This window comes from Petaurus breviceps, unplaced genomic scaffold, assembly GCF_028583685.1.
Source record: "Petaurus breviceps papuanus isolate PSGF00001 unplaced genomic scaffold, PetGlider_PUasm1.0 151, whole genome shotgun sequence".
NCBI classification, from domain to species: Eukaryota; Metazoa; Chordata; class Mammalia; order Diprotodontia; family Petauridae; genus Petaurus; species Petaurus breviceps.
In genome coordinates this window covers 34,997,061-35,021,802 of record NW_027185712.1, presented here as the reverse complement: position 1 = coordinate 35,021,802, position 24,742 = coordinate 34,997,061, and the positions used below count along the sequence as shown (strand labels likewise).

Genomic DNA, 24,742 nt, shown 5'->3' with positions numbered 1-24,742 from the left:
ATAGATAGATAGATAGATAGATAGATAGATAGATAGATAGATAGATAAAGAGGCAATATATGGCAGTCATCTTGCAGGACTCACTGTTCACTCATGCTATTAAATCAGTCCCAATTTGTAACTGAGAGACAAGAATGGTAGCAAAGTCTTGGCAGTGTTTTGAGTTGTAGGAGACTACAAAATACTACTGAACCATCTTTTACTTGTCATTGGAACAGAACTAAGTCATCCTGTACCAGTAGTGATCCCTCTCTGAGCCAGCTTTACTATCATAAGCTTCCTCCTACAGGATTCTTGCAAGGTTGTTCCCCTTGTTAGTTGTATTTTCCAGCCAGCCCTTTGCACCACACATTGCCTTCATCACTCTCACATCTTGTCTTTCTCTTCTCCTTACAATCACATAGTCTATTAGATGCCAGTGTTTGCTGCAAGGGTACATCCATGAAGTTGTATTGAGTTTAGGTAAAAGGAAGACAATGTTGGTGATGAGGTCATGAGACACACAAGTCTTCGGTAGTAAGTGACCATGTTGCTGTTTCCAACTCCATTCCTCCTGAGGACTCCCTGCCAAGTCTGGTAGTCTGAACCCAGCTCCTCTGGCATTAGTCAATTTCATGATGACATACTTGCCCAGGTTCTAGATAATGGACAATGCTCTTGTGCCTTCCCAGACACCAACAGAGTGAAACAAGGCCTCGTGCTTGCTCCCATGCTTTGTATTTGTAGCATGATATTTTCAGCCATGTTGTCAAATGCTTTCAATGAGGATGAACACTGCATCAAAGTCAGCTACCCAACTGATGGGTAAGTTCATCTTTCTTTGAAAAGGCTACAAGCCAAGACCAAAGTGGAAGGAGTGTTGGTGCATTATTTTCTGTTTGCAGATGATTGTGCACTCAGTGTAGCCTCTGAAGCTGAGATGCAACAATTCTCTGTTGCTTGTGCTAATTTTGGCCTAACAATTAACATCAAGAAAGATCAGTCACCACAACACAATCCATACTTAGAACAATCAATTATAGCAAATGAAGAAGTTTTGAATGCTATAGATAAATTCACTTAACCTTGGTGTAGTATATTTTCCAGGGATGTACACGTTGATAATGAGGTTGATGCACGAATTGCTAGAGATTGTTTGGAAGAGAAGAGGTATTAGACTACCAAACTGAATGTCTACAGAGCCATTGTGCTGAGCTCATTGTTGTATGACTGTGAAACCTGGATAGTCTACCAGCCCCATGCCAAGAAACCGAATCACTTCTGTTTGAATTGTCTTAGAAAGATTCTGAAGATCACCTGGCAGGATAAGGTACCAGACACTAAAGACCTTACTCTCACTAAACTGCCAAGCATTCACGCTTTGCTTCAGAGAGACATAGGCTTGCCAAAGAGACTATTTTATGGAGAACTCACACAGGGCAAGCACTCACATGGTGGTCAGAAGAAGCAATATAAGGATAATCTCAAGGTCTCGAACTTTGGAATTGATTGTGTGACATGGGAGACACTCCCATGGAGTGCCAAGGCCAGGAGTCCCAAGGGAGAAAATGAAGACAGGTGGTGGACAGACCTACCACTGGGCCTGGCTGTTAATCTCCCTTTCTACATTAGTTAGTGAAGTGACATCCTCCCACCATCTCATTTTGATTACTGCAAAAAGTAGGTAATTCTCCAGTTATCAGAAAGGAGAGCCAGTGCCAACACAGGTGACTCAAGCACCTGCCTCCACCACTACACACCCACTGCATACCAATGCCACCATTGGTATGACACAGCTGTGACTGAAGTGCTGACTAGGGCAGGAGGTGCTATTTCCAGGAGTATGGGGGCCAGTACTGGTGTGGCATGATCAGATGTAAGAAACTGAAGACAGAAAATTCTGCTTTACTTCTCTTAACCCATACAGAGGGTGGGAAAACAACCAAATCTTTTTTAGAGTTACACCCGCAGCCACAACATAGGGGCCAAAGCTTCCTTTATCCCAGCTGTAAACATACCAACCATTTCACATTATGGTGTTAAAGCACTGCTTAATGCAGTGATCTTAAAATGCTCTGGCATTGTAATATATTGGAAAAATGCTGCAATAGGAATGAAATAATTTTTGTGAAGCATTTAGCACAGTGCCTGACATGTAGTAGCCTCTAAATAAAAGTTTGCATTCTTCTTTCTATCCTTGAAGAAATTGAGGAGAGAACATATTCGAAGCAGTGGGGATGGCCCCCTGCTTGAAGACAGGAGATTAGAGTACCATGTGTGAGGAATAGAAAGAAGAATAATTTAGGTTGGACTGTAGGTTTCACTTGATTTCATTCACCTGCTATCCAATGTATAATGTTATTTTCTTTATTCCATTTTGCATTAGAATTAGAGCTTTTTCCACAAGTAGTTTGAGAGTATTCTGTGGGAATATTTCTTAGTCACTAATAACAGAATTGCTTATCATGAAAATTCTGATATTTAGTCTTTTCTTGTTACTCAGTCGTTCAGTTGTGTCTGACTCTTTGTGACCCTGTGGACCATAGCATGGCAATAATGTGTATTGCGTTTTCTTGACAAAGATACTTGCCATTTCCTTCTTCAGAGAATTAAGCCAAATAAAGGTTAAATGACTTGCCCAGGGCCACACAGCTAGTAAGTGCCTGAGGCTAAATTTGAACTCAGGTCTTCCTGTTTCCAGACCCAGTGCTCTATTCACTCAGCCACCTAGTTGTCTCAACAGCTAGATTCACACACATCAAATTAATGGTTAAAAAGTGGAAATAGTCTTGGAGGAGTTGAGAGAGGACACTGTTAATAGATCATTAAAATGATACAATTCTAGAAACACATTAGACCTCCACAAAAAAGTCAATGAACTGCTCTCATTCTTAGGCCTCAAGGTCCTACTTCACTGAAAATATACTGCAAAGAGACAGAAAGAAATATCTCATTTATGCCAAATAGAAGCAACTGCTTATGGCAGAGAAAGCTTGAGAAACAAAGTAGGTATCAGTTGAGGGGTGGTTGATCTGGTTGTGGGATATAAATATGTATAATGGAGTGTTACTGCACCTTAAGAAATTAGAGATATAAGGAATTCAGAGACACATGGGGAAATGGCATAGAGTAAGAACCAGGAAAATAATATATGCAGTGACATAAATGAACATTAAAATAAAGCTGAACTCTTCAGTCATCTCAACTAGTTTTCATCCAAGAAAATAGATGATCAAATGTCCTTTTTTCTTTTGGTAGGGAGGTAGGGGATTGGAGGTAATAGAATGCTTCACAGTGTTAAATAGTCACCATCTTGTTCATTTCACTTAACTGATTTTCTTTTTGTAAATAGCTGGGAGGAACCTTGAAGATCATGTACTGAGTTCAGCTGTCATATTGTAGGTAAAGAAACTGAGTCCCAAAGAGAACTGCCTTTCCCAAAATCACATATGGGGGAGGGGAGATGGAGAAGAAAGGGGGGGCGGGGATTGCATGTTTTCCAAGGCTGTCAATTAATATGAGATACTTGTTTTCTTATTTATTGACCATTGACTAATTATAAATGAATATATTTCATTTAGATAAATATTTTATGGCCTCTATACCATATTCAAATTATTAAAAAATTATTAAAAAGTACTCCTTTCAAAATCCTACCTTCTTTCTTTCATATACGTACTGTAAGAAACTATTCCTAGGCAGAGCTTTGCCACATGCTTACTTTTTGGTTAGGAAAGCGAGTTAGTCATTGATTTCCATTTTGGAAAAACACTGTCAAGAGGCATCTGGGTATATTTTATAAAAGTATCCCAAATCCAATAAAAACTTTTTCAGACATTTTGGGGTTTGGAGCTTGAAAAATATAACCTACAGTTTCCTCCTATCGTTTTTTTTGGGGGGGGGTGGGCATATTTATGTGTATACAAGGGGAAGGGGAAGGTTAATTGGACAGTGTCTAAGTCAGACAAGGGTTCTCTCCCAAAGATGAAGCCAAGCTCCTGAAAGAAGCTCACAGTCACCCCAGTCTGGTAGTTCAAGACCCCACAGCAGCTACTATTTCAGGACTGAGATTTCTGCTTCTTCCTAGGTGGAGACCGGCTGGAATTAGGGGTCCTTGCTGTAGGAGGCTGAGGGCCCTTGTGGACAGGCTTCCCATTCTTGAAGAGTCTTCTTAGGGGGCTGCTGTTGTTGCTTCACCTCTGCCTTTCTGGTTTCTAGCTTCACCTTTGCCTTTCCAGCTTGCTTGGTCTTCTTGACAAGCTTAGGACTGATTTTAGGCTGGGGGACCACCTGGGCTTTAGCTGCAGAAGGCTCATCGGTCAGTCTGAAGTCTGTGGGGTCAGCTGTTGCATCACTTTCCTTAGACTGAGGTATAGTATTGGAAAACTTCTTAAACTTGGCAATGAAGAAGCCATTCATGTTGTGTGTATGGGGGTAGAAACATCAGGTAGAGCGAAATGTGGAATGGAATCGGTGTACTCTGAAGTGGGTATAGCCCTCCTGGACAAAGTCCAGTCCTGTGGGCACCAGCCGAACATTCCTCTTCTTCAGGACATACTCTACAACCCATTCATTTTCTTCTACCGTAATGGAACAAGTGCAGTAGACAATGTAGCCTCCAGTCTTGGAAGCAGCATTAACAAAATCAGTAGCACTCAGTAGCAATTCTTTTTGGATATGGGCACATCTCTTGATGTCTTTCTCATCCTTGTTGGTCTTGACAGATGGGTCCTTAGAGATGATACTAGTGGCACTACATGGGGCATCAAGCAGTACCTGATCAAAGCCTCCTACCACCTTAGGAAAATGACGTCCATCATCATGGCTGATGATAGTATTGGTGACCCCCAGCCGGTGTAGATTGCCTACAACACTCTTGAGGCGTTCAGCATTCGCATCATTGGCAAGGATCGCTCCTGTGTTCTTCATCAGTTGGGCTATGTAGCTAGTCTTGCCACCAGGGACACAACACATGTCCAAAATACGCTCATGTTCCTGTGGTGCCAAGGCAATGACAGGCAGCATACTGGAAGCACCTTGAAGAATGTAATGCCCTGCCAAGTACTCTGGGGTAGCCCCACTGGGCACAGAAGAGTCATATACCACCAGTCCAGTTTTTGACCATTTACCCAAAGGATCCAGATTTACTCCTCGGTTGATCAAGGCCTGGGCCAAATCCCGGCAACAGGTTTTCAGGGTGATGGTTTGGGGAACCTCATTAGCTTCTAGGATTTCCACTAGCTCAGAAAGAGGGAAAATGTCCATTATCTTGCCAATCAGGAAGTCGCTATAGGAGTAGTATGTAGCCAAGTCTTTCCAAAGCCGGCTCAGGTACTCAGTCTGAGACCGATCTTCCTCTCTCTGAGACCCAAAATCCCACAGCATCCCAACGATGTCCTGAATTCGCTGGTGTACAGACTGCAGATCTGGAGCCTGGGCATTCTCTTGTTCTATCTCCTTGCCAGAGGTCAATACAAATTTTTCATCCTTGTCCAAGTTGATCTGAAGATCCCCATTTTCTTCATCATCATTCTTGGATTTTGACTGGGGAGAGTGTTACATTTGCTCTTCATCATCAGTGTTTTCTGAACTCCACTGACTCAGCGTTTCTGTTTCCTGGGCCCTTTGCTTCTGAGCAGCCTTCTCAGTGGGCAAGACTTCATCATCTTCATCAGTTTCTTCTTCAGAAGGCCACACCATAAGTCATCTACCATATCATCTTCGCTATCTATAGAAACTCAGCCAGCCCCTTCACTCTCTGCATCATTGGTGGGGTCCAACTTGCGCCCCATGCTGCCAAATACTGGGTCCACGTGCACTACAGAGCCTGCGGTTCGCTCGCCCCACAATCCAGAAGCAGTTTTGCGCCCTTCTTCTATCATTTTCAACAGACATAACAAAGGGCTAAATTTAAAATTCACTCTTTGCAAATGGATAGCTATAAATGCTGTAAAAATATTGACTACAAAAGGTTTCCAAAAGTTTGTTTTTAACCTACGTGCATACTTAAAAGCCTTTTTGGTAACTCTACAATTTAAGTATTATGATCAGTACTATGCTAACACTATTTTTCCCTATTATCTTAACTTGCCTTTTTTCAATGTGGTTTTATTTAATATAAACCCCAGTAACATTTGAAGTACCCTTCAGCTCAAAGTTAAGTTTCACATTTCCTGTTTTCTGTTTTTACAGCACTTAATGCCTCTTGTGTGAAAAGTATTTTATTCCAGAGACTACCAAAATTGATAATCAGAAATATTTAGGGACTTTGGAATCATAGATTAGAGCTCAAAAGCTATCTAGTCTAACCCCCTAATTTTGAAAATGAGAAGCTATAGCACCAAGAGGTAAACAACATGGGAGTAAGTAGCAGATGCAGATTCTCAAAATCCAAATCGATGTCATAGCTTCCATATTAGATTCTAATTTCCTTCAGGGTAGGGATTGGTTTATTGTTGTTTTAGCATGATACCTTGCATATAGTAGACACTTAAATGTTTGTTGAATTGTTTCTGAACATAGTTCCATCGAAGTTTAATTCCATGTACAGAGTAGACATCCAAGAAATGTTTGCTGTTAATGTTAAAAGTAGTACACACTTGCATCAATTGACTGAAACAAAGTAAATTTAGTTCTTACATTGAAGTCATAGTACAGAGGGCATGATTCTTTTTAGATGTTGTTTGAATCTATTTAAACTTGGTCCACCATCCACAAATAGTCATTTGTGCTATTCCCATTGTTACAGATGTTATCAAATAACATAATATTTGGGGGAAAAATCACTTAGCATAGTACCTGGCACATAAAGGTGCTATGTAAAGTCTTATTCATTTTTCCCCTTCTCTTCCCCCATAAACAGAAAGCAGCAGCATTTCAGAAGTTAAGTCTTAATGCCAACCACAAATATGAACATTTTTATATTTTGTCTGTTTAACCATTCAAGCCATTGGTGAGAAGACAACATTAAACTTCCTTGGTTCTCTGGCCTCTAGAGAAGTTTATCTTTGTAGATCCAGTTCACTATCCTAAACTTCTGATTTTAACGATAGTGGCTGAAACTTCTGGGGAAATATCTCTTAACCTCTCACTATGAAGAGAACTTTGCTTAACCAGCTCTGCTGGTTTTCTTCCCTGCTGCCCTTTGCAACTTGTCTTTCTGAAGCCCTAGTTTATTGTTGACTTTAATATTCTTGTGCATTCCTGAGTATAATAATGTACAGCAGCCCCACCATAATCTCATCCCAGTTATTCTTTCTCTCCCTTATTCCCTCTACAAATGAATGTAAAGAACAATACAACCAGGTCCTGATTTGTGCAAATACTGAAGAGTTCACATTATTTAAATTCTCATTGCATTCGTCCATTGGGCTGCAACCAATTATCATATTATACATAATTATGTCTTCAAATAGTGTGAATCTCAGTGCATTTAACTGCATCATAAGATTAATTATTCACACTAATCAGGCTCTATCTATAAATTGGGACCCACTTGAAAAGTATGGCCGTGACTACTTCTCATGATACATCAGATATCGGAAATATTAAGGAAGATTTCTTCCATAGAAAATAACCACTATAAAAGCAAGGGACAAAGATACTCACTCCGGAACATTTTTAGCCCAGTTCTCTGAATCGGAGTTTAAATCAGTAACAAAAATCTTCAGAGCACTTCATGAGGGTGACAGAATTTTGACTCCCTTGTCCACTTAACAGAGTCATAGGCATAGAGTATGAGGCTTCAGAGGTTATGTTATCGTACCATCCAGAGATGGAACAGAAGGCTAATGATAATTTGAAAGAGTTTTTTCATAAATACAAAAAAGGGGGTATACTAGGTGTTTACCTAAATTAATTACATATTTCCTCTAGGAGTTAGAATGTATACAACGATGTTCAAAAACAAAAATGTTTACAATGGGACATTTAAAATGTAAAAATTTGATGAAAAAGGAGATGGACTTTTTCTCTTGTCCTCACATTGATAGGAAAATAGATATAGATTTAGAAGGGATCAAAGATGCCACATAATCTATTGCCTTTGTTTTATAAATAAAGAAACTGAAGCTCAGGGTGTTTAAATGATGTGACTAATAGGCTACCTAGCATCCCTGGGTAGTTTCCCTATTCAGAGATAGAGTTTTAACTCAGATCCTTCAACTCCAGAGCTAGTACTCTTTCCCTTGTATCCTCCTTGCTCTTTCTTAAAGGTTTTTAATGAAGACATTACCTGTACTAAATAATATTAGGTACTTTATGATTTACAAAATGGTTCCTTCACAACTCCGTGAGACAAGTAGTACTTGATGGTGTGTATAATTTTTATATCTGTGCTACTAAATGCTATGGGTTTTTTTTTCCTTTAAATTAAAATCTGTACTCCACATAAGCAAATGAGTGCTATAGGAAAAACAGTAAATTGCATCTTAAACATGAAGATAGCCTGCTCAACTTTATCAGTGTCCGTCCCCAATAGAGAGCACAACGTGGTACCCAACAGTAGAGATGTAGTCTGAGCAGGATAAAGCATTGAAGGATTATCACCTTCCTCCTGAACACTATACATTATATATATATATATATATATATTTTTTTTTTTTTTTGTCTTTTGAAGGGCAATTGGGGTTAAGTAACTTGCCCAAGGTTACAGGGCTAGTTTTTTTGTGTGGGTGTTAAATGTCTGAGGCCAGAACCAAACTCAGGTCCTCCTGACTCCAGGGCTGGGCTTTACTCACTGCACCACCTAGCCGCCCCCCACTATATTTGTCTTCTTTTAATTTGTTTTTATTTTCACACATTAAAAATGAAACACACTATACAAATGTTGTTCATAGCAGATTATACATGGGTCCATTCAGACTTGCTCTCAAAGTGCTTCCAACATTACAAAGACTGCCTATGAAGACAGCTGTTAATCACACTATATTTCTCTTAATGCAGTCTACATTAGCATTAACTTTTTTGGCAATCATGTCAAATTGTTGACTCATTTTGAGCTCTCTGAACTCTAAAACCTCTGGATCTCTGTATTTCTTTCTTCTAAAGTTATTTTCTGGGTTTGATAAATACCAAATAAAAATGAGCATTTCAATATACAAAGTAGAACAGAAAAAAAGAATTCTACATAAAACAATAAATCTGAATTCATACATCTTGCTTTTTTTGGTCTTTCTTGTTTGTTTACTTTTAGTTTACAAGATTCAGTTCCACAATCCCTTGAGTTTCAATTTTTCTCCTCCCCCTTCCCCCCCCCCCCCCCCCCCCCCCCCCATGGCACCATGCAGTCAAGTATCAGATCTGCAAATACTTTCACATTAGGCATTAGTCAGGTTATAAAGAAGGATTGTATCAGATGGAATGAACAATGGGAAAGAGGAAACAAAACCAAACAAGAAAAAGACAAGAGAGCAGGTAGTTTGCTTCAGTTTGCATTCAAACTCTGTTCTTTCTAGTTCTTTCTCTGAATGTAGACATCTCTCTCCATCAAGAGTCTTTTGGAGTTGTCTTATAACCCTGCATTGCTGAGAAGAGTCCAGTCTATCAAAGTTGGTTGTCACACATACGTTGTGTCTGTAGCTGTGTACAAATTTCTCCTGGTTCTGCTCTTTTCACTCAGCATCAGTTTGTATAAGCCTCTCCAGGTAAATATGAAGTCCATCTGCTCCTCATTTCTTATAGCACAATAGTATTCCATTACATTCATATACTACAACTTGTTCAGCCATTCCCCAAATGATGGGCATCCCCTTAATTTCCAATTCTTTGCCACCACAAAAAGAGCTGCTATAAATATTTTTGTACATATGGTTCTTCCTCCCACTTCTTTGATCTCTTTGGGATACAACCCTATAAGTGGTATTGCTGGGCCAAAGGGTATGCACTTATTTATAGCCCTTTGGGCATACATCTTGCTTTTTCTTTAAAATATGTAAACATTCAACATGTGACTTTGAAAGATGTCCTGCTGCTCTGAATTTGTTTCTGTCCTTTCCTCTGTTCTGTACTGAGCTTTTAAAAAATGCTTCAATGACTGTTTCTTTGCTTTTTCTTTTGGAAAACATATTGCTAGCTTTCCTCTTCTGACAAACTCAACCCCAAATTTGGGAGGGTGGGACGGGCACCCTTGTAGTAAATATTCATAGTTGAGCAAAATCAAATTCCTGCTGTATTGGCCACGTGTTAAAATTATGTCTTTTATATTATACTATTCTATTTATACCATTATATCCTTCTGCGCCTTGACTGCAGTACCGCTTTTGTCATAGTGAATATCATACTTAATTACTGGTCCTTTGGAACCATGGTAGATCATTAAACATACTTTTTAAGTTTTCTTCATTTTTTTTCTTTACACTATTGTTATATAAATTGTTCTCACTTCGTTCTGCATCCGTTCATACAGATCTTGCTAGGCTTCTCAGAAACCATACCTTTTGCCATTTCTTACAGCACTATAGTATTCCATTACATTCATGTACCATAACTTGTTCAGTCATTCCGCTCTTGATGGGCACCTCCTTAGTTTCTAATTCTTTGCTAACCAAAAAGAGCTGCTCCAAACATTCTTCTACATATGGGTCCCTTTCCTCTCTCTTTGGTCTCTTTGGGATGTAGGCCTAGTAATGGCCTAAATGAGTCAAATAGTATGCAGAGATAATAATTTGGTGGGTTCCACTTTTGAACTTTTTTTTTACAGGAACTGTTTTATAGCTGCACTTTTCCTCATCTTATGTTTGTGATGTTGATTATTTTGAACCTAAGGATACATCTAGTTTCCTATTATGTTCTTTAATGTCTCTTTTTCCCAATGTCATATCTAACTAATCTGGTAAACTAATCTTTATAGATATGTTAGAGCAGTTATGGAAAATTTTTAGCATGGGTTCAAAAACTACATTCCAGATTATTTTAAAGGAACATGGTGTAGCAGCAAGCACCCCAAGCGTCCTCAGGGTGGCTGCCCATACAGGTTCTTGGATCTGCTTTGTTAAAGGAAAGCACCTCAAAATGGGTTAACAAGCTTACTTTAATCAGTCAAATATGTATCATTTACCTAGTTCAGGGGAAAAAAGTCAGCACCCCGAACTTCAAAGTATACAGACAGAATTATCAAGACAAAAACAGATCAAGTAGACAGATTTCCAAACTGTCCAACCATTACATCCATACCAAATCAACATCTGGGTTTCAAAGCCGGGCGGCTCTGGACAACGGCTAGCCCAGAGTTTCATCAAATCACAGAACACTTCTCAAAGTGAGCCCCCGGAAACAAAGCTACACATCAGGGCTTATATAGCCTTCTCCTGGCTCAGAGAATGTAACAACCTTATTGACTCACTGGCCAATCGAGAAGTATCTACTGAAAAACAAGCCTCCCACCCCAGGCTCCAGGTGCACTTTAGCCTAGGGGCAGGGAAGATCTTACAAATTTACATTCCCATTACACATGGCTGTCAAGGCCCTGAATAAAATTATAGAAAATTAGCCAAGTTTCTTTATTTGTACCTGCTTCTCACCTGGCATACCTCATCTTCACCTTTCCCATGGCATTCAGTCCCCCACTGCCATTCCCATGACTAGTGTCCTCATGCAGCCCTTTGGCTGCCTTAATCAATTTTGATTATATGATTGTCTTTTTGGTTTCTCTAAAGCCAGTCTGACTTTTAAGTTTTATTGATAGAACATCTTCTAATCAAGTACTTATTTTGCTAACTGACCTTAGTATTACGTGTATTTGAGTATTGTTTCCTTCTGTTTCTTTTTATTTACTTTTCTTGAAGAAAGACTAATTTGAAACAGCCAACCTCCCTCCTCTAAAGAAAGATTTAAGAGAAGACCAACCCTCTATTAGCTTGAGTTGTCTATGCTCAGCTGAGCAGAAGGTCAGAATCAGGCAGCAAACCTTCATTAAGTGCCTACTATTTGCCAGTCACTATGCCAGATTAGAGGGATACAAGTAACACAAAACTAAGCCTCCCCGCCCTCAGGGAGCTTAAAGAATACAAGACCACAGATGACTAAGTATCTTTTTAAAAAATAACTGGAGGAGTCAGGAAAGGCTTCTTCAAGAATCACAGGATTAGAGGTGAAAGAGACTTTAGGGGCCATTGAGTCCAACTTTTTTGCAGATGAAGAAATTGAGGCAAGAGAGATTAAGTGATTTGCTCAGTCATACAGTAAATGTCTGAATCAGGATTTGAACCTGAGACTTCTGAAAAGTCTAGTGCTCTATCCTCTGAACTTTAATGGGAGCCAGGGGTTTCATGGGCAGTGGTGAAAGGAGTGCATTCCAGGCATGGGCATCAGTTTGTACCAGGGCAAGGAGGCAAGAGAATAGAATGTCACATTTAGGAAACAGCAAGCAAGTCAGCTTGGCTGGAACCAGATTATGAAGGGCTCTCAATGTCAAATAGGGGAGTTTATATTTAATGCTAAAGACAGTGGGATGCCCCTGAATCATCTTCAATAGGGGAAGGACTGGTCAGAGCTGTGCTTTAGGAAATTCAGTTTGGCCACTATATGAAGGATGGTGTGGAGAAGGGAAAGACTAGATGCAGGAATTCAACTAGGAGGCCATTGCAATAGTTCAGGAAATGGGGTGGGGGCAGTGCTCGTGTGAGTAGTGAAAAGGGGGCATTTGAAAGATATTGAGGAGGTGAAGGGACTAAGATATAGCAGTTGAGTAGGGGATAGAGGGTGAGTCAAAACAGAGATGAGAATGATTTGAGGATAATGGGAAGAGTTGTGTTAAAAGTTCAGAAAAAGGATGAGTTTAAGATAGGAAAGTGGATTGCTTCCTGGTCTCCAACTTTGTTCTTCCCCGTGTGGCATTTTTATTTCATACAATCATAGAATCTCCGAATTAAAAAGAACCAGTTGCTATCTAGTCTAACCCATAGAAGAACCTCCTCTATGTGTTCATCCTCCCATTAGACTAGGATTGAGACCTGAGTTATCCTTAACTTTTCCCTCTTCTACATCCCTAACCTACTCTATTATCCACTCTTTTCCATTCACAATACTACCAGCCTGTATCAGGGCCTATTGTAATTTAATGACTGGTCTCCCTCCTTGTTGTCTCTTCTCTTTTAATCCACCCTTCAGTCAGTTCTGTCTTGCTCCCATCATGTGATCAGCCCATTTCACATTTCTTTGATGTCTTTCTTTGCACCACATCTGCATAATTCCCTGTGCGAATATTTTGCAGCCTACTCAATCCCACCATGCACCTCTCTGTTCTCTGGTGAGTGATCTTCAGTTTCATTCCTTTAAAAGCTGTAGTGTTACATTTCTCACCGCCACATGTCATTAGAAGATTGTTGCCGTTAAAAAAAAATAAGCCTTTATTTTAGAGAGAAGTGAGGGATCCTTAAAAGAGCTTTGCAGTTTCCCAAAGGCAGTCCAGCCCACTCTTCCTCCTTATTCCAAATCCGCTTTATTGTCCATTTGAAGTGACTGTCCAATATGTGTATATATGTGTACAATTGTACATATACACAAACATGTATATAAATACATACATTCGTTTATATACACACAGGTGGGAGCTCTGTAGGTTGCCCTTCCAGTTTCATACTATAGTGCAGACAATAGGCCTTTCTTATCCACTTGATTTTTCCTAAGCAGAAACCAAATTCTTTTGAATGATAGATCTCATTTAGGAGACTGCGGTGTTACGAAGCTTTAGCCAGTATCATCCACAGTATCCACTTTAAAGCATTTGTTGAGTTAAATTGAAGTAAATAATCACCCTGAAACCGGTAACTAGTGTATATTGACCTCTTGCATCTGTTGGCTTTCTCCTTCTTTAAGCTCACTCAGTGCTTTCCAGGGCTTATAATGTAATGAAATGAAAGGCCCCATGAGTGAAGAGCCATTTCAATACTCAACTTCTGAATTTTGGATCACAGTAGTGATTATTCATGTGCACTTGCTTTGGCATGCCTATTGACTAATTTCTAACTTGTCCAACAGTGGAATGGCTATTGATGGCTTCTTCAAGAAGGAGGTAATTCCTACTTATTTATGGTATTCAAATAGAACCTAAATGACTCCCTGGCTTGGAAGCTATATTGGGGATTCATACCTTAGATAAGAGGTTAGGCTAGAAGCTTTATAAGGGCCCTGCCAGTTCTGAGAGCCTAGGATCCTAAGAAAGGAGAATGAATGAAGAGGTGAGGGGAACTAGAACCACTTAACAAATGGGGCCTGTCTAGGCCAATATTCCACTGTTGTCCTTCCTCAGAACCTGAGCTCCACCCAATGGAGTCATCATAAGTTGTGGAGGATAATGTAAAGATTTATTTGTTCTCTGGTAGGAAATTCTTTGATATGAGTTACCCAAAAAGCAAACATATACCCATATTCAAATATAAGTACAAAAACACATCAGAAAGGCAAATATAAATGATTATCCAGTGATCTGCCATTTAGTGGCATTTACCTTTGGCTGCCTCCCTCTCTTCATCCATTAATATGAATATTTGGAAACTGACTAGATTGCTGGAATTACATGCATATCAAATTAATTACCTTTATTATGTTTACCTAGTTTACATTTTACTTAACAAATTCTAGTTTTGGGGGTGGGGAAAGGTAAGGGAAAGGGCAATAATACCTCACAAGGTTGTTAAAAGAATCAAATGAGATAATATATGAAAGCATTTCATAAACTTAAAAATTTTTCATAAATGTTAGCTAGTGTCTTTCTAAATAATTTCTGCTGCATGAGCCTCATGGTATTATGAAAATAGCACCAGACTTAAGAGTCAGGACCTGCTTCCAAGTCTTTGGCAATAACTTAATCTCATTAAACCTTGTTTTTTTCATCTTTAAGATCATGATAATGATATATGAACTATATGCTTCAGAGGATTGTAAGAAAAGTGCTTTGTGAGCTGCAAAGAACTATCTAGTAGTCTTTAGTGGATTGAGAGTTGACCTTGAAGACTTGTGTTCAGGTCCCACCTCTCATTCACACTAGTTCTGTGCCCCTGAGTGAGTCTCTTAACCTCTTGATGCCCTAGACAGCTCTCTTAAGGCTACAAGTTACAGGGACTGTCCAGATCTGCATTGGTAAAGGGAGGGTATTTCTTCACCGTGAGTTTTTTATACCAAAAAATCATAGAGCAGATAAAAAATTATATCCTAATTAATCCCTTATTGTGATATTGGTTCTAATCCAGTTCTTCTACTTATGACATCACACCAGACATTTCACATCTCTTGGGCTCAGTTTCTAAGGGAGCTAGACTAGGTGATCTAATGTTTACTCCAGCTCTTACAGTTTATGAATTTGACATCATCTATCAGAAAAGGCCCATCTGCTGAGAGAAGAAAAACGAGCTGAGATGCCTGGATAGAACTTGATTAGGACAAGATGCAAGATGAGGGAAGGAAATGAACTTTTGCTCTAAGAAATGAATTGGCATTTGGGAAAGAAAATGCTAATTAATGTCTAAATGAGATGGGTAGTGTGAGCATTATTTTCTCCACTTTACAAAAAAGGAAACTGAGGTTGCAGAATGGCTAAATAACATGCTTAGAGTTGCATAGCTTAATAAGTGGTTAACTTTTTTATGAAAATTCAGATGTTTTGACTCCAAATACTGGGGGCTACGCTATTTACTTGTTCTCCATGTGAAACTGCTAGAACTTTAGATTTTTTTGTTTTTATTTTTAGAATATAATATATTACAACTGTGACTAAACAATATTGTTCATTTACTCTTGAGTGCTGGGGAAGACAGACAGTGGAGTGCCAGGGGCTGTGTTTTGCTGCAGCTGAGGATGTTCCTTAGTCTACTTAATTGCAGTTGTTTGTTGCCCACCTTTAGCTGCACCATAAGAGCAGGTTATTGCTTGTGTCCATCATTTCCTGGAAGCCTTGCAAAGTCTTAATATTGAAGTGTTCAGGAGTTGCCTTTAGATTGTGTGTGCATGTGTGTGTTCTTTCTATAGAGTACAAAGGTATACTCTGTAAAGATTTATTTTATAGGTCTATTCTATAAACATGGGCATATTACAAAGATTGTCTATAGCCTCTGTCCTGTTTTTCAAGATCAGATGTATACTTGTTTGATTTGATAAAAAAAAATTTCCTTTGAATATAATTTCATGAGTTCTCATTTAGCTATGGTTTATTGAATGCTAGAGAGATGAGATAATGATAAAGACAGTTACCTGGGAAATGTACTTTATTCCACACTCTGGCTAAACTTGCATTATTGGATTGAAACCTTTATTGGCCAGTGCCTTAAATTTGAGAATTCAAAGAAATTAATGTTCCCCACTTTACTCTAGTCTCACTACTATGGGAAAATCCTATATTGTTACATATAACTACATGTATCAGGTCTTTCTCTTAGAAACTCCACAATGGTAAAAACAAGTGTGGGCTTTGGGGCAATTAATTAGGATGGTCACTGGCAGTGCCTGTGTTGAATAGATGTTTGCTTTTGACTCTGAATGATTTGGTCTTGGAGGTAGCATCAGGTAGAAGGTCATACTGAACTTATCTCTCAGAGCACAGGAAACCTTGTAAACTCCTTTAAGAGCTGGGATCTTATCATATTCTCAAAGCCCTACTATTATTAAATATTTGTTGCTGATGCTAATGCTGTCTTTTTTGTATTCTCCTGAAACTGCACTTAAAGTAGTCATCGGTGACCTCCTAATTGTCAACTCCAGTGACCCTTTATTAGTCTTTATCTTACTTGACTTCTTTGTATTATTTGACACAGATGACATCTTGATTTTTTTTCTTTTGTATGCATTATACAGCATCAACTTGATTTTACTCCTACCTCTATCTTCTTCCTGTTCCCCAAATGTAGGCATTTCTCAAGAACTCTATCTTTAACCTGTTCCTTCTTTAATCTCTCTGTGTTGTTCAGTTGTTTTTCAGCAATGTTCAATTCTTCATGACCCTTTTTGGGGTTTTCTTGGCAAAGCCACTGGGGACGTTTGCCATTTCCTTCTCCAGCTCACTTTACAGATGCAGAATCTGAGGCAAACAGGGTTAAGTGACTTGTCCAGGGTCACACAGATAGTAAATGCCTGAGAGTGGATTTGAATTCTAGAAAATGAGTCTTCCTGACCCCTGGCCTTGTTCAATCAGTTCACTGCACCCCATCTACTGGCTATCTATCTCATTCATACTCCTTTACCTCAACCATCATTTCTTTGTGGATTTTTCCCAATTCTCTTAACATAGTCTGAGCCTCCTCTCAAACATTAATTTGGTATTACTTAGGGCTTTGTTATGTTAACATTCCAGTGAAGTTTTTAGAAGCCTCCAGCCTCCAAGCAGGTGTGGGTGAGGAAGAGTCTCCCAGATTATTAGAATTTCTTATAATTTAATACCTGAGGGTATGAAGGGAGACCTCCAAAACCTTGCCAAACAGAATTGTCCTGAAGAAATAAAAGGTCAGAAGTAGGGAGAAATGTGTTGGATAGGTTATAAAACGCCATATTTAGTTTTATGTTGTATTTGACCTTTTTTCTATCTCTGCAAATGAACAAAAAGGAAAAAATGGAATGGCTTATGATCTGGGAAAGAATGTGCTTCCAGTTTCTGTAGTAAGACCCTGAATTAAATTTGCAAATACAGAGAGTAGTGAAAATTTAAGCTTGTAATATCAGATGCCTGGCTATCAACTCACCAAATCCCTTTCCTGAAATGAGTAGGGAAGGTGGATTAAGGATATAATTACTGGCAAATCCAGCAGGAGAGAAATAAGGGGGCTCTTGTCTATCATTCTCCGAACTTGACTTTAACAAAAGCAATGTTAGTCCTATAGGTCATTTTTTGTCCAACTTCCATGGATAACAGTGAGACTCGGAGAGAGGTGACCAGAAAGAAGAATAATCTTGGAATATTCCAAAATGTGTTTCTACCTTCCATATGGGAAGGTGGGGTGGCTTATTCAATAGGTTAGCCTCAGGATGATGATTCTCTTATGACATGGAAAATTAGCTTTCCATGTCATAAGAGAATTTGTGATCTACATTCAGTCAAGGAAATTCCTAAGCTGGCAAATTTATGTACCCTTCAAATGTTAAATTTTATGTAAATATCAGTGATGGCCAGTCCAATTTAAGTTCCATTTCACTTCTCTTTAAGTATAACTAGTCCCAGAGCAGAAAGGATCAGTAATGTATGTTTCTACTTTCTTACCTAAAGTTTAATCTTTTTGGTATGATTGGTTCAATATTTGTAAATACTCGTCTGGTGATGCTATTGCTACTAAACATTTGCCTTATATTATCATTTTTCTTGTACTTTCCCTCCCTTTACAAAAAAGAATGCTAACAGAATAAATATGTATTTAAAATGACCACCACTCTTCCCTTCCCTAAATTAAAAAAAAGACAGCACTAACAAAATCTGATATTTAGCTTCTTAAAAATAGCCTTTGTTGTGGATTTTTGGATTTTCTTCCATCTAGATTTTATTCCAGGGTATGTAATAGTTTGTGGATTGGTTTATGTGTGTGTAACAGGGTTTTTTTGCCTTTTTTTTTTTTTTTTGGAGGGGCAGTTGGAATTAGGTTACTTGCCCAAGGCCACACGGCTAGTAAGTGTTAAGTGTCTGAGGTCAAATTTGAACTGGGGTCCTCCTGACTGCAGGTGCTCTACTTGCTGCACCATCTAGCTGCCCCTTTAATATTTTTTTAAAATCCAGGTGGAAGCAAAATACCTGATCTTTTTCCTTCTCTTGTTTGGTTTTATGTCTTCTTTACCATTTTTCATTCCATCTGATACATTCTGTCTCTATAACCTGAGTAATGTATAATGTGAAAGTATTTACAGATCATATACTTGACTATATGCCGCCATGGGGGGAGGGGGACAAAATGCGAAATTCAAGGAATTGTGGAATTGAATCCTGTAAACTAAATGGAAACAAACAAATTAATTAAAAAATAAAATAAATAAATAGTTTTTTTTTAAACATTTTATTCAGTAGTGCAGTGCTACCTTACAGGCTTTTTTTTTCCAACAAGGTATCTACCATCCATACATCAGAACCATTCAAGATTCCTAAAAATGTCCTCGTTCAATGACTGCACTATTCATGAACATCAGACAAGGCATGTAAAACAGGGAGAGTGTATGTTTGGTAAAGATGTTCCCAATTGTGATAGAGATAGGCCTCTTCACTGAGGCCATTATGGTGGTAACCAACATGTAACCACCAAAAAATTTGGCCTGACCACTCAGACAGGAAAGACAAAGAAGATAAAGAATGGGTATTTCCAGATTATGACATGTGGTTGGATGGACAATTTGTCAAACTTGTACATCAGTGTGTATCTGAAACAGAGAATACAAGTGGACAAGTTGAATCTGGAATGGAATGAAATCCTTTAGTGACCCAAGCTTTACATTGGAATCAAAGGCTTGTCCTTCTAATATCGACATTTTATTGGTGTTGCTATATGGCAACAAAGCATTAGAACACAAGTCTCAAAACGACGTAAAACAGTTAGCACATAGGGGCAGTGGAGAGGTCCATGGCTGAGGTAAGCATAATTAGAAGGAATTCGAATGAATGAGTTCACAAATTTATTTGAGTGTATTAAAGGTTCTGAATTATGTTCAGCCTATGCAACAGGTAAACCTTTTCTGAACTAAATCATACCAGAAGGATATCTTGGAGAGACATGTGGAAGTCCCAGATTCTGATAGTGGAGGCAGTGCATTTCCAGACCACATGAATGGCATACATACTCCACAGATTTGGTGTATATATGTTAACAAGCCCTAAATTTAGTAACTTGATGTCGTTATTTTACTAGATGAAGAACTCTCAGTATTTTACTATTTGTTGCAGAGCCCCCTCATACATGTAACTGTTGGAAGAACTTTCATTTTTTCCCCTCATTTTTTGAAGCTGAAATTCATTTCCCCTTCAGTTTAGCATTGTTTTGTGGTTATTGGTTTTTTTCGATTACCTACTTCATGTAAGGCACTATTTATTCATTTCTCAAAGGGCTACAAGGATAAGTAAGATCTAGACTTTGTGCCCAGAGTACTTTGCCTGTCTAAAGTAGGGAACATGAAGCAGACCCACAAGCTTGTTCGTTCCCTTTTCCCCCGATTCCCCATGCCGAACCCACCACCAAGCAAAGCTTGTATGGAGAGGATTTCTAGTGGAGCACAGAACTTATGGGTCATCTGTGAACATGCCTCCCCAGACCACAGAGGACAGAACAACGTTCAGATCATCTTTAAGCAGGGCCTTTCAGTGAGATCTAAGCTTTTAACCCACAGCTCCACTCGTCTACATAGGTAGATAGAGCTAACTATTCAAGGAGAAGTGTATTGAGAAGGGAGGAGTGCATGCTCCCTAGGTCTTCCTCCAGCCCCCTAAAGCTGCTTAAAGGAACTTCAGCCCAAAACATGTCACAATTATCTGTTTGCCTGTGACTGTTTTCACAGTCTCAGAATAAATCCATATGAACAAGATGCTAACACAGATATATAATCTATAACATACACTCATAATTGATAAGGAAAACATCCCCATTTGGTTGTAAGTCAAGGGAGTTAAAAAACTGCTGTTGGTCTTTATTCTCCTTAATTTGGATATGTTTCAGTAATGTCTAGTGAAGGATTTTTTCAGACTTTCTGAGGCTTGGGAACCACCTTTGTTTTTTAATTCCCCACAGTGCCAACCTCCAGTGTTCAGTGACGCACAGAGGGGAGAGTACAAAATGAACAAAAATCAAACATGTTCACTGACCTACTCTCTATTTTTTCATAAGACTTCTAAATACCTTATAGAAAACTATTCCTGTGGAACACATTTTGCAAAACATTTGGACTAAAGTATACTGAAGTCCAGCGGAAATGATCACAAAGGAGAATTGTCTCATGCCACTTTTTCCTAAATTTCTTTAGGATCATAAGTCCAGGGAACCCATCAGGCCATTCCCCTTATTTTACAGGGGAAACTGAGGCTCATTGGAGACTAGGTGAGTTGTCCAAGATCATATAGTTATTATCAGAGGTAGGATTTGAACTTGTGTCATGTGATCTCAGAGAGCTCTCTTCTTCATAATCACTTATTATCCCCTGAGTGGTTGTATGCCACAAAGACATGCCAGTATCAAGAATGCTAATTTCATTCATTTTTTTTTTCATTTAGGGAAAGGTATAAATGACAAAAACAAGATTGTAAAGTTTTTCTGAGTTAATTAAATTTTTAGTTCTTAGTTTAGAATGACCTTGTAAGCAGCTGTGTCCAGAGGAAAAATTTAACTGTATTCATTTTTTAATTTTATTCTTAGCTTTTATATAAAAATACCTATTTTCCTCCAGAAGTTAGAAATTTCCAAATTTTGTGATTAAATAAGCCATTATTTCTCCAGATTCACTATTTGGGGTCTTCTATAAATGTTAGGTGAGGCTATAACCTACATCCAAACTCACAATTAGCTGTGGGCTCTACAATGCTGGAGTTATTATCAAGGAGGGTAGGCATGTTTTACCTCTGTTAAATAATAAAATTCCATCAAAATGGAGAGATAATAACCCTTTCATTCTTTAGACTTAATAAAACAACAGATGGTGAGTGAGTGTTCATTTTAAGATGATCACAGTGCCCTCAAATCAGGAGAACTGATAACTATATACAGGAAGAGTGGGTGGTTGTTTGCCTTGAATCACAGGGAAATATATGATTGTGACTGCAGCTAGATTTCTGCTACGTCATCACCAGTCACTATTTGAATAAAGAAGGCTATATTCCTAGTTTGATAAGCCTACGAGCTTGAGATCATTGAAAGTAAAAAAAATATGATTTCATTGTGAAATCAAGATTTTTTCCTCTGTGGTGATTTTCTCTTTTTAAAAAGATTTAATCAACTCTTAAACATGGTATAGAGAAAGAATTGGATACCAGATAATTTTTTCAGGGGTTTGGAATTATGGTTTTTTTATGCACCTCCAGACAGGCACACTTGACAAGTGTAACTAGAAGTTTGGGGTTCTTTTTTTTTTTTTTAAGTTAGTTGCAAATAGCCTTTGCCAAGTAATAATCTTCTATTTCTAATTATTCCCTGAAGCTGTTGAGCCTTTGTTTGCTTCCCTGGAAGCAAACAGGAAAGTTGAAAGATACAACAGTGCCATCTTGTGGGGAGGTTCCTGGTCTTAGAAGGAGGTTGAATTGGGGAAATCAACAACCTTGATTGTCAGAAACTTTGTAGAATGACATTACAAAGACATGTCTGTTCAGTCAAGTGAAATGTTTCTCTCTGGTAGCCAGCCATGCTAATTATAATTATTGTTTTGGTGTCCAGAAAATTAATAACCCAAATAAATTAAAACCAAGCCTAAAAATGTTTCAAGAGCTACAAATTATAAGCAGTGAGCTTGTATTTAGTCTGATTGCTGGGAAATGTTTTAAAATCATGTCAGCTGCACAGTTCTTTGCACACACACACACACACACACACACACACATACTCTCTCTCTGTCTCTCTCTCTCTCTTTCTCTCTCTTTCTCTTTTATGTCACTTACATTCTACCACAATAAAACCCAAAGATTCACTCAAAATCAGTAACGGGGTAGAATTTGTTTCTGACTTGCCTCAGAGTATCTCATTTTTCATGATAGCAATAAATTCCATTGATATGGATTTACAAAGAGCTTTCATTACCTCATAATATAATACCTCATAAGGCATTAGGGAATACAAGTAGTCCACTCCTCATTTTACAGATGAAGAAATTAAGGTTCTAGTTGAAACAGTTTGCTCGCCTAGGGGTCAGAGCACATGTTTTCTTCTGACTGGTGGTTTTTTCTACTTTGTCATACTTTCTACCTCTGCAAAGACAGAGGCAGGCAGTCATAGTCTAATCATCATAGTCGCTTATGGTAGCTGATTTGTGGCAGATAGATTCCAGAAGAAAAAAAGTTTTCCCCTCATGATTACCACTTAATGAAAGGAAATTAAATTGTGTATCCCCATGCCAGACCTGCTGAAGAGGTATTATGATAATAGCGCTTGCCTAAGATACTATAAGAGTGAATTTTCTCATGGAGCTGTAGCAAAGCTGTTGGATTCTTCCTTCCAAATGTGAGACCAGTTATGTGTGGTGGCTGACTAAGGTTTAAAGGTCCAATCTGTACTTAGGTCATGGAATTAAGCAAAGCTCTAAGAGTTTATTACAGGTTAAACAAGTGGATAGTTTTATCATTTTGGCCCACCAAAGGAGCCAAGTCATTGTTTGCTTTAGTTTAAAGAGTTTTTTGCTCAAAGTAGTAGCAGGTTTCCCCACAAAGCACCAGGCAACAACTCCTGACCAGTCATACTACTTTCTGACTTTTTTTGTAGTTTCTATTGCCATTTTCAGGTAAAAATTCCACTAGAGCAGGAAAATAATCTCATTTTTCTGTATTTCATGATTTTTCATTGTGTTAAAATGACTGTCTTATACCTCATTTGTCAGTTACTTGTATTTGATCTAAGTTAGGTCTGCACAACCTGTGGCCCACAGGCAGCGCACAAATAATGTAGAGGAAAAACATCCTCTACATTTTTCAAGGGCCACCAGAAATCCTTTGGCATGCCTATGGGCAGCAGGTTCTACAGGACTGATATAAGTAGAACATAAATAGAGAGGAAGTTGGGTAAGAGGAAAATACTTTTGAGTCAAAAGAACCATTGTAATTTAGTACCTGTGTGACCTTGGACAAAAGACTTAACATCTCTTGGTCTCAGTTTCCTCATCTGTAAAATGAGGACAAAAAATAAATATCCTCAAAGGCTCTTTCTACCTCTTAATCTAGAATAAAAAGTAAACTTTCCAGATAACTGAAGTTTATCCCCTTTATGTCCCTAAAATTAAAGAAATGAGGCCCCAGGTTTGGTGGCTCAGGTAGAGTGTCACCTGGTGGGCAACTCAGATATTGCACTCCCTTATTAGTTAATAAAGGGACATAACCATCTTCCTATAGGATTGAACTCCAAGTACTCACCAAGTTCAGAAAAACGTTTAGTCATTTCGTTAAGATAGAGCCTACTATATTTCCATTAAAGTTTTCTTAAAATTCATTTCTTCTATGTAATGCTATTTCTAACCTAGATATCAGCTAAAATATTTTAATATAACATCTTTGTTGGGAGATATGACCAAATCCAGATGTAGAATTTGCTTTAAGCAGTCAGTGTTTGTTGAAATAATATTTATAATTAATATATTTTACCTTGAATTCTCATTACACAACCCAATTGCTGTGGGTGGAGACACATTATCACATGTAAAGCACCTTGTATATCTTAAAGTAATAGTTAAATGTTAGCTCCTATTAAATATTTTAGTGATTTTTAAATGCTTATTATTAATGATACCAAATGTGATTTTTAATCATTTTAAATCTTTTCAGGTGATTGTAATGGGAATGTAAATGTAAAGATCTTCCCTGCCCCTAGGCTAAAGTGCACCTGGAGCCTGGGGTGGGAGGCTTGTTTTTCAGCAGATACTTCTTGATTGGCCAGTGAGTCAATAAGGTTGTTACATCTCTGAGCCAAGAGAAGGCTATATAAGCTCTGATGTGTAGCTTTGTTTTGGGGCTCACTTTGAGAAGTGTTCTGTGATTTGATATGGATTCTGGGAAGCCTGTTGTCCAGAGCCGCCCCTCCTCCTTTGAAAAACCCAGGTGTTGAAACCTAGATGTTGATTTGGTATGAATGTAATGGTTGGACAGTTTGGAAATCTGTCTACTTGATCTGTTTCTCTGACTTGATAA

The 24,742-nt window shown here is 38.4% G+C and overlaps 1 protein-coding gene and 1 pseudogene across 1 annotated transcript in view; one reads left to right on the top strand and one right to left on the bottom strand.

The window, feature by feature from the left end:
* The window catches only part of DAP (death associated protein), a 74,925-nt gene that overhangs the window by 38,152 nt on the left and 12,031 nt on the right, over positions 1–24,742 (top strand). The window lies entirely within an intron of this gene.
* Positions 3,748–23,996, bottom strand: LOC138153128 (28S rRNA (cytosine(4447)-C(5))-methyltransferase pseudogene; annotated as a pseudogene).